Source organism: Pistacia vera, unplaced genomic scaffold, assembly GCF_008641045.1.
Source record: "Pistacia vera cultivar Batoury unplaced genomic scaffold, PisVer_v2 Contig2, whole genome shotgun sequence".
NCBI lineage: Eukaryota > Viridiplantae > Streptophyta > Magnoliopsida > Sapindales > Anacardiaceae > Pistacia > Pistacia vera.
Window position 1 is genome coordinate 81,691 of NW_022196001.1, and position 14,688 is coordinate 96,378.

A 14,688-nucleotide genomic window follows, 5' to 3' on the forward strand; every position below is an offset into this window, starting at 1 on the left:
TAGGTGGAGGGACTCCCCCCATTTATAAGCCCAATACCTCCCCAATACGCTTCCAATGTGGGATTTGTTACATTCTCCCTCATCCAATCTTGTGACACCCTCGTCACAGGTGGGGCCCCTCTGCCTACCCATCCACCTCACTCTTATGTGGACCCACAATCACACATGGACGCCCTTGCGTGGGTGCTTGGTGGGACATCGAAAGACGGATTGGTTCTGCTCTGATACCACTTGTAATGACCCGATTGCTTCCCTTCGGACTCGTTTGACCTTTGGTGCTAATCTCCCGATGATTGCCCTAAGTCAGCCTTGCTTGCTCACGCTCCTAGCCCTGCAAGTAAGAAAACACTCACACAAACTCACAAGANTCATGGCAAGTAATTTTGCCATCCCTACTGACATCCTTTCTAGGTGGAATTACTGTTGGAAAAGACAAGGGCTTGGTTGATTTCTCTCGTTGACTCTATCAACTTTCATTTAGACTTTGGCTAACAAACAATGACTATAAATACTTTTTATTTTTTCTCTTCTAGTCAATGTGAAAATTTGATTGATACTGAAAAACTAAGGGTGTGTTTGTTTTGTTATTCCTATCCATATTCTCAAAATACTTGTTTGTTTTATTATTTGAGAAATATTATTCTTTTTTAATTATTTTTAAACCCCTTAAATTTATTAATTTAATAAACACTCCTAGAAAAAAGTTTAAAAATTAACAAAAACACCCCCACTCACCCATAGTTGTTGGAATCTATCACAACGGCGTAAAAAGAACCGGAACTGGTCGGTAATTCGCCGATCTGGCATTTTTCGGTCAAATCCACAGTGGATCTGACTGAAAAAAGCCAGATCTAGCCGTCAACGATGGTCAAAGAAATGGTCGTCATTGACGGTCAACGATGGCCAAATCTTGGCCATTGTTGACCAACAATGACGGCCATATCTTTGGCCATCGCTAATGACCAAATCTGGCCTTTTGCGGCTGTCGATGGCCAGATTTGGCCAGAAAAGGCAATATCGATGCACGACCGGCCAGATCTGACCGGTCTGCGTCGTAACACCATTTTTCAGCCAGATTCTAGCGGTGGTGGCCGGAATCTGGCACTGTGGGTGGGCGGGAGTGTTTTGTCATTTTACTTTATATATTGGGGTGTTTAGCTAAATTAGCAAACCTAGGGGTTTTTTCATTAATTTTAAAATTTTACCTCGTAATACTCACTCTATTCAACTACCCAATATTATTCCCAAAATCTTATCCAAAATAACAAAATAAACGCACCCTAAATATTTAACCGAAAACAATGAATGCATAAAAACAAATTAAATGTATATATTCATTTAATAAAATATTATCACATATATATTCATTTGAAATTTCAAAAAATAATAATTATTATGATATAACTAATTCTTAAAATAAATAAATATTTTTAAAAACGAAAATATACATTTAACATTATGCTGGTTAATAAACATCTCATATAAACATTGTTATACCCGAGAAAATNACCACCACCTACCAACTACTATCTACCAACTACCACATTAATTACAATATTCTAGCATATACAAGAGTATTCCGGAAGCTTCTAGAATGTCCAGGTGATGCACACTAAGTGTTCGATGAAATGCTTGAGAGGCGTCACAATTAGCTAACTCCTATGCTTAGATCCATTCTGTGGATTGATCATCCTATGGGATGACCCACTTTGTAAGAAGGAACATTATATGGGCCGACCCATTTTACGAGCTGGACCACACCATGAGTCAGCCCTCTCCGTGAGCTAGGCTAATTTACAAGTTAGGCCACCCTACAAAATGGGCCAACTTACTCTGTCGGTCACTCCATGAGTTGGGCCTTTCTATAAGATTAAGCTAAATCGGGCTCTAGCCCATTAGCCCACTTGTGTCCCAAAATAAGACTTAGAATTCTATCACCTTCCTAATTCATTCAAGATCTAGTATCTTACACGAATTAATGCTCTTGAAATGATAAAAGTGAGGAACAAGAGTTCCTTCCTAATTTGAACTTCCATACCAAGTAGGACTTAGAGATCTACTAGGACTCAAGCTCCCTTGAGCTCCTATATAAATAAAGGCCAAGCCTCTCATTATTCATTCACAAACAGCCTAAAGCTTTCGCTCTCCTAAATTCTTGCTCTCAACCATTGTCTTTCCCCACACAAAGCTTAGTTTTGACTAACTTTACCACCTTTAGTATCACAAAGTTGTGCTCTAGCCATTTTGTGTCAAGTTTGAAACGAGCTTTTCATTGATATCTTATGGGTCTTGTAGCTCCCCTCGATAAAAAATTATGGCCGTTTTAAGTTGAAATGCCCATTTAGGACATGAGAGATGTTGAAACACCCATCTCTTTTTCCACTCGACCATCTGAGTAGGAACAATGATGGATGGAATACAACAGTCTGCTCAGCTTTGCCCCTCCATGGCATAGCCTAACGAGCCAACTTCACTATAGATGCCTTCTTCCAAGAGATTCAACTCATGTTACTCGACTTCGTTTTATCAAATGAAAACAAATATAACCAGTCCACTTGGGTCAGCCCTATCAAGCGAATCTTACTGGACCGACTCCTCAAACATCCTCAATGATATCGTCACTCATTCACCTTCGGCTCCACTTCGTATTGCCAATCGAGTAGGAATAAGTAATGAATAAAATACATCAAGTGTTATTCATCAACACCTCCATTCGACTCTTCTTATCAAAGGTAATCATATTATTAAGTTCTCATGTTGTCTTCCTCACCTTTGTTTGGCCATGTTCCCATTCAGCCTCTTCACCTTTATTCGGCCTTAGCTTTATTCGACATTATGTTTTCATTTGTTCTTGTCCCTATTTGGCCTCATCACCTCCATTTAGCCTTATTGTGATCACCTGGCCTTAGCTCCATTCGACCTTATGTTTTCAATTAGCCTTGCTCCATTCGGCCTCATGTGCTCACTCGACCATGAGTCCTTTCAACCACATTTCCGATCCAGCCAATACTTTCCACGGTACAGTATGAGCCGGGCCAGATGGGCTCACAAATGTTTTACTTCTCCTTATGCCCCTATTGTGCCGGCCTACGTTGTTAGGTCTGAGATCAGTATAAACCTCAAACACCTTGAACTAATTAAGGATCCAAGTGACTTCACTTGGCCACACGAACCGAGCTGAACGGCCTATGACCCTATGGCAATAACAAGTGCTTCAAGTCAAATCCTCCTCGAGAGGACATTGACTCATTCGTATTACACCTATGATTAATTGAATCTACTCTCTAAGCTAAGTATCCCTTAACTTTGAGAGTGGGGGATAAATTGTATCGGTCAAAAATCGTATTGGGCTTATGAGGCCCAATAACGAAACACATACTAAATACAGTTGTATGTCTTAGCCCGATTCTAATTGAGCCTACGATTAGATCCCTCTAGTGTATTGAACATCCTATGGGATGACCCAATTTCTAAGAAGGATCATTCTATGGGCCAACCCATTCTATGAGCTAGACCACACCACGAGTCAGCCTTCTCTACGAGCTAGGATACTTTACGAGTTGGGCCTCTCTATAAGCAGTGCCACCCTATGAACTAGGCCAACTTACTCTTTGGGTCACTCCAATAGTTGGGCCTTTCTATAAGATTAAGCTAAATCAAGCTCTAGTCCATTAGCCCACTTGCGTCCTAAAATAAGAATAAGAATCCTATCACCTTCCTAACTCATTCAAGATCCAGTATCTTACATGAGTTAGTATACTTGAACCGATAAAGGCAAGGAACAAAAATTCTTTCCTAATTCGAACTCCCATACCAAGTAAGAGCTTGAGTCCTATACGACTCAGAGTCCTACTAGCACTCAAGCTTCCTTGAGCTCATATATAAACAAAGGTCAAGCCTTTCATTATTCATTCACAAACAGCTAAAGCTTTAGCTTTCCTAAAATCTTACTCTCAATCATAGCCTTTCCTAGCCATAAAGCTTAGTTTTGACTAACTTTACCACCTTCAGCCATCACAAAGTTGTGCTCTGGCCACTTTGTGTTAGTCTTGCCCTAGCCACCTTATGGTAAACCCTTTTCTGCTCTCAGCCCCCACTAAAATACTTTCACTTGTGCTGACTTGAGAGTCGGAATGCCTACGGCAGACACCACATCAATGTCACCTGAGCCTTCACGTTCATTCTCTTCTTCTGTGCAAGTCTATCAGATTGTCAGTGACTCACTTCTCATAAGATTCGTCCTTTCCAAATCAACAGTAGATTTTATCATCTACAGTGTTGAATTGATAACGGTTACAAGAGAGATTCTTAGGATGATGGCTTGATTTTGGGAAGTTAATCTCATGATCATTGGTGTAGTTATCACACTGAGATTGTAGGGAGTCAATCTTGTGATCTTCTCCATGATTTTAGGGGATAATGCCTACGTGAGATAAAAGTCATTCACTGTTTGGAGGATAACTGCCGGCTCGCTTTACTTTTGACCATAGCTAAAAATGATTATGAGGATAAGGATAATATGATAGCATTATGTAATTATTGTGAGTCTGTTCTTGCTTGTCCAACTAAAAATGGTACTACCTCCTTACGCAATTACTTATGTAGATGCAAAAAATACCCTTTCAATGTGATGGACAAAAAACAAAGAACCTTAGTCTTTCAAGAGCACTCGAGTGGTGTTGTAGCTAATTCCTCCTCCCCACATTCTTCACTTTTGGCTTGGAAATTTGATCAAGATGTGACTAGAGATACTATAGCTAAAATGATAATTCTTGATGAGTTGCCCTATATGATTTTAGAGCATGAGGGTTTCCACTACTTCAACCTAGGCTTCAAGTTCCCTCTCGCATTACTATGTTTAGAGATTGTTTGAAAATTTATTTTGATGAGAAATAGAAGTTGAAGAATTTTTTTACTAAGTATTCTCATAGCGTTTGTCTCACCATTGATATGCAGACATTTTGTTAGAACCCTAATTATATGTGTCTTATAGCTCATTTTATTAATGATGATTGGAAAAAGAACAAAAGGATTTTAAACTTTTGTCTAATTACAAGTCATAAAGGTTTAGTTATTGGCAAGTCAATTGAGAGATGTTTGATTGATTTGAGTATTTCTAAAGTGTTCACCATAACTGTTGACAATTAAATTCTAATGATGTTGGAATAGTTTATCTTAAGCATCGATTAGAACGTTGGAATGAAAGTGTCTTGAATGATGACTTTATTTATATAAGATGTTGTGCACATTTATTGAGTCTAATTGTGAGAGGGGGGGTTAAAAGAGATAGATGACCCAGTATTTAGAATTCGTTTAGCAGTGATGTATGTGAGGTCTTCTCCAATGAGAATGCAAAGCTTTAAGGATTGTGTGGAGCAAGAAAAAATAATAAGCAAAAGTCTTCTAGTTTAATGTAGAAACAAGGTGGAACTCCACTTATTTGATGTTGGATGTGGCTTTAAATTTTCCAAAAGCATTTGACTTGTTGGGAAATCCAAGATACTAAGTATAAGGATGAGCTTAGTAGTGGGGAAAGGTATAAGGTGTGCCTACGTCTACTAATTGGGATTATGCTCGATGCTTGTTGCCTTTTCTTAAAGTTTTTTATGATGTAACTCTACCTGTGTCTGACTCTCTTTATGTTACCGCTAATGCATACATGGAAGAGACATATGCTATTGGGTTGCAGATTTTGACATGGACTCGAAGTAATGATCTTGGCTTACGTTCAACGGCAACAAAGATAAGGGGAAAACATGAAAAATATTAGGCAAATATTGATAATATCAACATAATGTTATTCATTGCAGTGGTATTAATATTTATTTGGACTATTGATCAGTAGTATGATGATGTTAATTCTGACAAATTGAAAACAAAAGTGAATAACACTCTGGTCGCTTTATTTGAGTATTACAGTTTGGTTAAGGCTTTTCCTAGTTCGTAGTCAAGTGAGCAATCTCAACTTGCAAGAAATGTTGATGTTATTGATCCAAATGTTGCTCCTCAAGTTTGTATGAAGGCTAAGTATAAACAGCTAAGAGCTGGACGATGTGGTTAGAGCCCAAATCTAAGTTAGATAAATATTTACAGGAAGATTGTGAAGATGAGGAAGACGAGAATTTTGATATCTTGACTTAGTGGAAGATAAATTCAGCAAAATATCAAATTCTCTCTTTAATGGCACAAGATGTTTTGGCTATGCCTGTTTCTATAGTTGCGTCCAAGTTAGCTTTTAGTGTTGGGGGTTATGTATTAGATCCATTTCGTAGCTCACTTACTCCTAAGTCGGTGGAGGCTCTTATTTGTGCACAAGATTGACGTCGGGCTACACGTGCACCATTCCTCATCGAGGAGAGCTTGGATTAGTGGAAGATAAATTCAGCAAGATATCAAATTCTCTCTTTAATGGCACAAGATGTTTTGGCTATGCTTGTTTTTATAGTTGCATCCAAGTTAGCTTTTAGTGTTGGGGGTTGTGTATTAGATCCATTTCGTAGCTCGCTTACTACTAAGTCGGTGGAGCCTCTTATTTGTGCATAAGATTAGATTCGGGCTACACATGCACCATTCCTTATTGAGGAGAGGTTGGATGAATTATTAGAAATTCAGTCAAGTAAAACTTTTGCTTTAGTTTCAATTATTTAACATTTAGTTTTAAATATTTAATATTTACTTATATTAAGTTTTTTCCCACCTTTTTGTAGAATTTTCGTCCATGGCGTTGGAAAATACTCGTTGTCATCTACATGAATGATGATTCGGAGTTTTGGACCATCTTTATCTATGGCATTTTGTATTGATGCGGCCCCTGTAAGGTAGAATATGCAATCTCATTGTCTTTATCCTTTTTCTATTTTGAATTTTTTAAATAATTGCAGCCACTTACCTATGTTATTGCTATCACAGATTGCAACTGGATTTGGATGAAGAAAAATGTTCTTATTTCTTATTTGATATTTGTATTTGCTTAGCTGGACAATTAATCAAAGTTGAATTAAAATACATTTTATTGTATTTGGTATTCAAACAATTTATGTTTGGTGTGTAAAACATTTTATGTTTTGTGTGTGACAATTTATTTATTATATTTGGTATTCAAATTTCAAACAATTTATGTTTGTTGTGTAAAACATTTTATGTTTGTTGTGTGATAATTTAATTATTGTATTTGGTATTCAAACTATGCTTAAAAATATTATATGTTTTAATTAAAAATTCTAGAAGTTTGGAAGAGATTTGTTAATTTAAAAACCGGGTAATAATGCAAGTAACTGGTAATAGAACCAACATTTCGGGTACCCGCAAAACTGGTATTCTATAAACCGGTTTGGTTACTAGGTATGTATATTCATGACTCGAGTATTTAGGTCGGGTAGTCATAAGCCACATTCAGGTTGGGTACCCGATTTTGAACACCCCTAATCAACAGCGCTTGAATCTTTTCTGGATTTGCCTCAACACCTTGCTAATTTACCGTAAAGCCCAAAAACTTTCCCAAGCTAACCCCAAATGCACACTTTAAAGGATTCAACTTTATCTGATGCTGCCTGAGGATATTGAACATTCCTCGAAGGTGCTCAATATGGTCTTATGCTTCTTTTGACTTGACGAGCATATCATCGATGTAGACCTCCATGGTTTTGTTGACCCGTTCTATGAACATCTTATTAACAAGACGCTGATAGGTCACTCCAGCATTTTTTAGACCAAAAGACATAATTCTGTAACAATAGATCCCTGGGTTAGTGATAAACGTAGTGTGCTTCTTATCAGGCGTGTACGTCGGAATTTGATTATATCTCAAATAAGCATCCATAAAGCTAAGTAGAACATTCCCGACTGTTACATCTACCAGCTAGTCGGTCCAAGGTAGCGAGAAGCTATCTTTCGGGCACATCTTATTCATATTCGTATGGTCAATGCAAGTTTGCTACTTGCCATTTGATTTCTTAACGAGCACAAGATTGGTGAGCCAGTCTGGATTTTAACCTCCCGAATGAACTCAATATTGAGATGCTTGTCAACTTCTTCTTTTAGCCCTTTTAAGAGTTTTGCATCCATTAACCTTCTTTTTTGGCGGATAGACCAAGCTTTTGGGTTGATATCTAGTCAGTGGCACATAATCTCAAGGCTTATACCCACCATATCAGTGGGCTTCTAGGCAAAGACACCCAAATTTTCTTTCAAGAGCCCCACTAACTGTTTGGATAGTTCTTTGGCGAGGTTGCCCCAATCTTTAGCATGCAAGTTGGCTCTTGCTCGTTGATAGGGACCTCGCGCAATTCTTCCACAAGGCCATTTGAAAGTTCTTCCTTATGAATGCAAGGATCAATGGTGTCCTCGATCGGCCCAGGTTGCAACTTGATTGCTGTGATCACCGTTGTTTGAGGTTACTTTCCCCTCTCAACAAGAGTGACTGTTCAGTTTTAATACTCCTTAGAATCTTTTTGCCACCTCCTAACGATTCCAACTCCTGTTGGAGTAGGGAATTTAATTGTTTGGCAATGGATCAAAGTGACTGCTCTCAAGTCATCAAGGAATGATCTGCATAAAACTGCATTGTATGTTGTTTGCCTCCCCTTTTCAAAACCCTCAATAGTTTGGATTGATTTTACTCTTTGTTTACTATTAGAATATAAATTTTAATAATAAAGTGGTATCTTAAAAATCTGTGAGTGAGAAAGTGTCATTTAACCATTTCATGGGTGGAAAAAAAATCATTAACTCCTAAAAATATTCAAAATATGATCGTGTCCAAAACGGGATGGGCCCACAAAGTCGTGGCAAGTAATTTTGCCATCCCTACTGACATCCTTTCTAGGTGGAATTACTGTTGGAAAAGACAAGGGCTTGGTTGATTTCTCTCGTTGACTCTATCAACTTTCATGTAGACTTTGGCTAACAAACAAGGACTATAAATACTTTTTATTTTTTCTCTTCTAATCAATGTGAAAATTTGATTGATACTGAAAAACTAAGGGTGTGTTTGTTTTGTTATTCCTATCCATATTCTCAAAATACTTGTTTGTTTTATTATTTGAGAAATATTATTCTTTTTTAATTATTTGTTTAAAAAACCCCTTAAATTTTTAATTTAATAAACACCCTAGAAAAAAGTTTAAAAATTAACAAAACACCCCCACTCACCCATAGTTGCGAATCTTCACAAGGTAAAAACGAAGGAACTGGTCGGTAATTCGCCGATCTGGCATTTTTCGGTTAATCACAGTGGATCTGACGAAAAATGCCAATCTGCCGTCAACGATGTCAAAGAAATGGTCGTCTTGACGTCAACGATGCCAAATCTTGGCCATTGTTGACCACAAGACGGCATACTTTGGCCATCCTAATGACCAAATCTGGCCTTTTGCGGCGTCGATGGCCAGATTTGGCCAAAAAGGCAATATGTGCACGACCGGCAGATCTGCGTCTGCTCGTAACACCATTTTTCAGCCAATTCAAGTGGTGGCCGGAATCTGGCACTGTGGGTGGACGGGAGTGTTTTGTCATTTTACTTAATATTGGGGTGTTTAGTAAATTAGCAAACCTAGGGGTTTTTTATTAATTTTAAAATTTTACCTCGTAATACTCACTCTATTCAACTACCCAATATTATTCCCAAATCTTATCCAAAATAACAAAAAAACGCACCCAAATATTTACCGAAAACAATGAATCATAAAAACAAATTAAATGTATAATTCATTAATAAAATATTATCACATATATATTCATTTGAAATTTCAAAAATAATAATTATTATGATATAACTAATTCTTAAATAAATAAATTTTTAAAACGAAAATATACATTTACATTATGCTGGTTAATAAACATCTCATATAACATTGTTATACCCAGAAAATAAAGGGCTGACGTGGGAAAGTCACGTTATGACAATGAGGAGTTCAAGCAGTTCTGCGACGAGCTGGGCATCCATAAAAATTTGCCTCGGTCGCCAGACCTCAGGCGAATGGCCAAGTTGAAGCGGTCAACAAGCCATCAAGCACACTCTGAAAGCCAAGCTCGGGCAGCACCAAGGAAATTGGGCAGACGACCTCCCGAAGTCTTGTGGGCGTACAGGACAACTCCAAGGACCTCCACCTCGGAAACTCCATTTTCGCTAGCCTATGGCTGCGAAGCGATGATCCCTGTAAAGGTCAGAACTGGGTCTCTTCGGAGGGACTTGTACAATGAGGACGAACGAAGCACTATAAGCAAGTTTGGATCTGGTCGAAGAGCACCGCAACAAGGCTTCGCTAAGGATAGCGGCCTACCAACAGCGAGCAAAAAGATTCTTCGACTCAAAGTCAAGCGAAAGACTTCCAGGTCGGAGACCTTGTGCTAAAGGAAGTTCTCCTCGGAACCAGAGAGCCGAGCGCGGGGGTACTAGGACCTAACTGGGAAGGTCCATACCGGGTCGACAAAGTAATCAGACCGGGGACCTACCATCTCAAAATTTGAACGGTTCCAAAGTACCCCGAGCTTGGAATGCCGAGCACCTCCGGCCGTACTATCAGTAATCCTGAACTCAACTCTCATTATTTTTGTTAATTTCTTTTAGTGTTACCTTGTTCGCTTAAAACAGTTCGTATGTGTTCTGTTCGCATGTAAAATTTGTAGGCAATTATGTAAATCGAAATTGTAAATTGTACACACATATATGAAAAGAGCGAACTGCAAATTGAAAAGATGATTTCATTCATTTACAAACAAAAAGTCCAAACCCATTACACAGGACAGCTCATTACGCCTAAGGCTGGTCGGGAAGATCCTTCGAGCCAGAGCCACCTGCCTGGTCGGGTCCCTGGGCGGCCGCGGTAGCCTGGTCGTCCTCTTCGGCCATGATCCGCAAGGTCGCCTGCCAACCCTCCGGGAGATCGGACACGTCCAAATCCGGGTTCCTTGCTCGCGGGTATATACACCCAATCGCCCAGTCCGCGGCCTTTTCTTCCAGCTCCTCCGACTGGTTCTGCATTTCTCAGACAGAGAAGCGACTCTCGCCCGACTCTCCTGGAGCTCGGCCTCAAGAGCTAGCTTTCCTGCTCGGAGGCCTGCCTATCCTCTTCAGCTCGCTGAGCCCATGCGAAGGTCGCCTGGAGCTCCTGGTCCTTTTCTCCAACCTCTCTAAGAGCCTGGCGGTTGTCCTTTGAAGTTCTCTGACTTCCTCCGCACGTCGATCGAGCTCCGCCCTCTGGAAGTCCACTGTTCGCTGAGCAGCGTCCTTTTGGTTCAGATACCTATTCCTGCTTCGAACGCTTGAGTTTCTTCCGCCTCAACGGACTCCAAGTTCTGCTTCAGTTTCGCGACCTCCGCCTCCAGGTCGCTCGTTCCCTTTGCGGCCCCCAGCCGCGTCTTCTCCATGGACATCCTCATCGCAAGCAACCCCTGCGAGCAGTATACGAGTTAGAAATAATCAAAAGGAAATTCAAGCACAGCTGGTTTACCTTGCTCAGATGCTGGAACGACGTGGCCATCAGGTCATCGCCCGTGTCTGCAAATTCGCCGTACGACTCCGATAGCTCGCTCTCGAGCAGCCATAAACAATTGGCTGCAGGTACTCGGGCAGACTCCCCACGGTCCAAACAGGCGCTCCTTCACCTTGTCGCCAGTCATCGCCTCGCTCGCGGGTTCTTTTCCCGACCTCCTGGATTCTTGGCGCATCCTCAGAGGCTCCTCCTCGATTCGGTCTCAGACTCTTCGACCTGGACCTGTTTCCTCTCTTCTGACCTTTGGGCCGGAGCCTTCCATCTGGGGTGAGCAGGTGTCGGAGCGACCTGTTCTGTCCTGGTCGCTCCTTGCGCAGGACAGGCTGCGAAGGCGCAGAAGTTCGCAGCGGTTGTGCGGGATAGCACAGCAGCTTCGGCCGCGCTCTCCCCTCTTCTCTCCTCTCTCTCTCTCCTTGATAGAGGAAAACAAATGGCGCTCGGCGGGACTGCCCGGACTCCTTTGGGGGCATGGTCTCTGTATTTAAACCGTCAGTAAGGGAATTTATATCACGACCAGAAAGTTACCAGTATAACTTACCGTCCAGAGGTTCTAACGACGCCTTGTCGGTGAAAAAAACCGTACTTCCGCAGATGCGCGTCGTCACAAGCTTCCTCGCGTCCCGCTGTTCCTCGTCCAGTACCCCGAAAGATTCGAGCCTGTTTGGGTCGGCGAGTAATTCTTGGCTGGTCGTTCTATTAACTCATAAGAAAACAGGTCGTTACTAATGATCGTGCGAGCAGATAACAAACCCAGCGAAAGGAAACCTACTTGGATCCTGAAATGGCGGTGACCGTCATAAAAGAAAAAGAAAAATTTTGTCTCGTAGGCCCCCGCATTGCTAGGATAGCTGTGTATCCCCGCGGCAATCGTAGGTCGCCGAACAAATGTACGAATCCTTGTCCCTACTCTTCTTCAGGTAGTAGGCGACGCCGAGCTCCACCGCCGACGCTCTCCCAAGCCGTTCTCGCAGCACGCAATGTACATCGCGACGGCATGACTACGCGTTTGCGTCGCTGCATTAGTGCGATCCCGAAATGATCCAGGACCGACCTGATGAAATGATGGAAGGGAATCCTCCCCCACCCTTGAAATCTCCTCGAGATGCGGCAAGGCCGTCGGTGGGCGCCGTGACGGCCTAGTATGGTCGAGAACACCTCCGCGCGGATATCGCTGCCGCTTTATTCTAGCATATTCCTCGGAGGTGAGGACCGAGTAGACATCGGGAGCTGCGTCCTCGGGAGCTCCCCGCGAGGACGAGCTGGCTCCTTCCTCGGCCTTGATGTTGACGGTTCCATTCCAGTCTGCAACATCGACAGACACGTCATTTGGGCCTTCATGTTTGTCCCGTGCGACGGCAAGGACAAATACTTAAAACCTAGTGGTGATTCAAGCCGCCATCCACGGCTTGACTCCAATAACGGCGTCGCGACTCCGGTGAAACACCGGAAGACCCAACGCCGTGGTTCAACCAAACCAATGCAAAATGAAAAAAGGAAAGAACCTTACTCTGTGGTATATGGAGCTGGGGCCGAAACTCGTTCTGGTTGCCTGAAAAGCGCCGATCGGAGAAAATGATTCTTGGATGCCAAAGTTTGTCACTCGAAGCGAAAGAAATTTCGGTGACCTCATCTGAAAAATACAAAGTTTTTATATGGATTGCGAATCAAGGTTACCACCCCGGAACCGAAACGGCAGTTCTCTCTCCCCTCGCATTAAATGTGCCCCCACGTCGCATTAAATGCCGTGAAAAGGGGCGCCATTTCAAACCCACGTCGCATTAAATGCAGTATAAGGGCTGTCGTTTCAAATGCGTTACAGTCAATGCTGTCAAAACGGCGTCGGGTCATCATACCACACATTTAATGTCTCTGACAAGCGCTGTAACGCATGCAGAGCGCTTGACAGCGCAGAGCAGTTTCATTGAACCTCTAAGGTACAGAAAGGAGCGTCCGTCAAGTCCAGGTCGCTAGGATAAAGATTGTCAGGTCGCTTAGGCAAGGGATGCGCGAGACCGGTTCGCTGCGAGTCTTGAGCCGAGCTCACCCCATCCAGGTCAGAGCGACCAAAGCCTCCAGTGTGACTTAGTTTCCAAGGCTCGTTCCTCAAACCTTAAAAACTAGGGGGCTTCTGTTATACCCGAGAAAATAAAGGGCTGACGTGGGAAAGTCACGTTACGGGTGACCTGCTCCCGTCAGGGCAACACGCACACGTCAGACCTGCAAAATAATATGGAGCTCACACGCGTCCATTCCTCTGCAGCGAGTCGTGCAAAGTCAGCTTGGAAAAAGGAAAATGGGACGTAAAGCCAGATTACATCCTGACAATCACACCAACCCATGGGTTTAATGATGATTACACGCTTCAATTTGATATAAAACGAAGAAGACCCCTCCATTAAGGGGATTCGGCCATTTCTTTACAGAAAACGACTCTCTCTCTTTTGTAAAAGAAAACACTTACTTTTCTTAACCTTTTGTACGTCAGTCCGCCTCGCGACCTGACCCACACTAATATCAATACAAATCAGTGGACGTAGGACTTGCTACCTTAACATCCGAACCACTTTAAAAGTCTTCTTTGCATTTATTTCACTTTATGCATCCATCATCACGTATGTTAATTCATCAAATAGCAATATCCACGTGAGAATTGGTTGGTGCCAGAAACCAGCATCAACAAACATAAAACATAATTGATATATTCTTTTATTTAATTAATCTTCACGGAATAGTCAAACGTACCCTTGACGATGAAGTGTTAAGTCTGCACATCGCGACTAATATTCACCAGACTTTTATCTCCTAATCAGTGTGGAAATTTGATTGATAATGAACAATTGAATTCTAGTCAAAATTGGCTGCCGGAAATTACTCCTTATGGATCGTTGGCTTGATTTGTACCAGTAGGATCAGTGTACGAATTATAAGCAGCAGTAATTAACAATAAGTAATGTTAATTATGATAATTAATGGGCCCTAATAATATTTACATTAATTATTACATAACTTAATTACGATTTATTACGTCAATATGCACCCTGAATAACTTAATTAAGATATGTGATTTCCTTCACATGAATGCCCCATTCAAAACATCCTCATCTTTTGGAAGTAGTTTATAATTTTTGTTTCTTTCCTTGCTACCTTAGTCTTGTATTAAACTTTGTAAAGAAATTTTATCTACAAAAACAAAAAA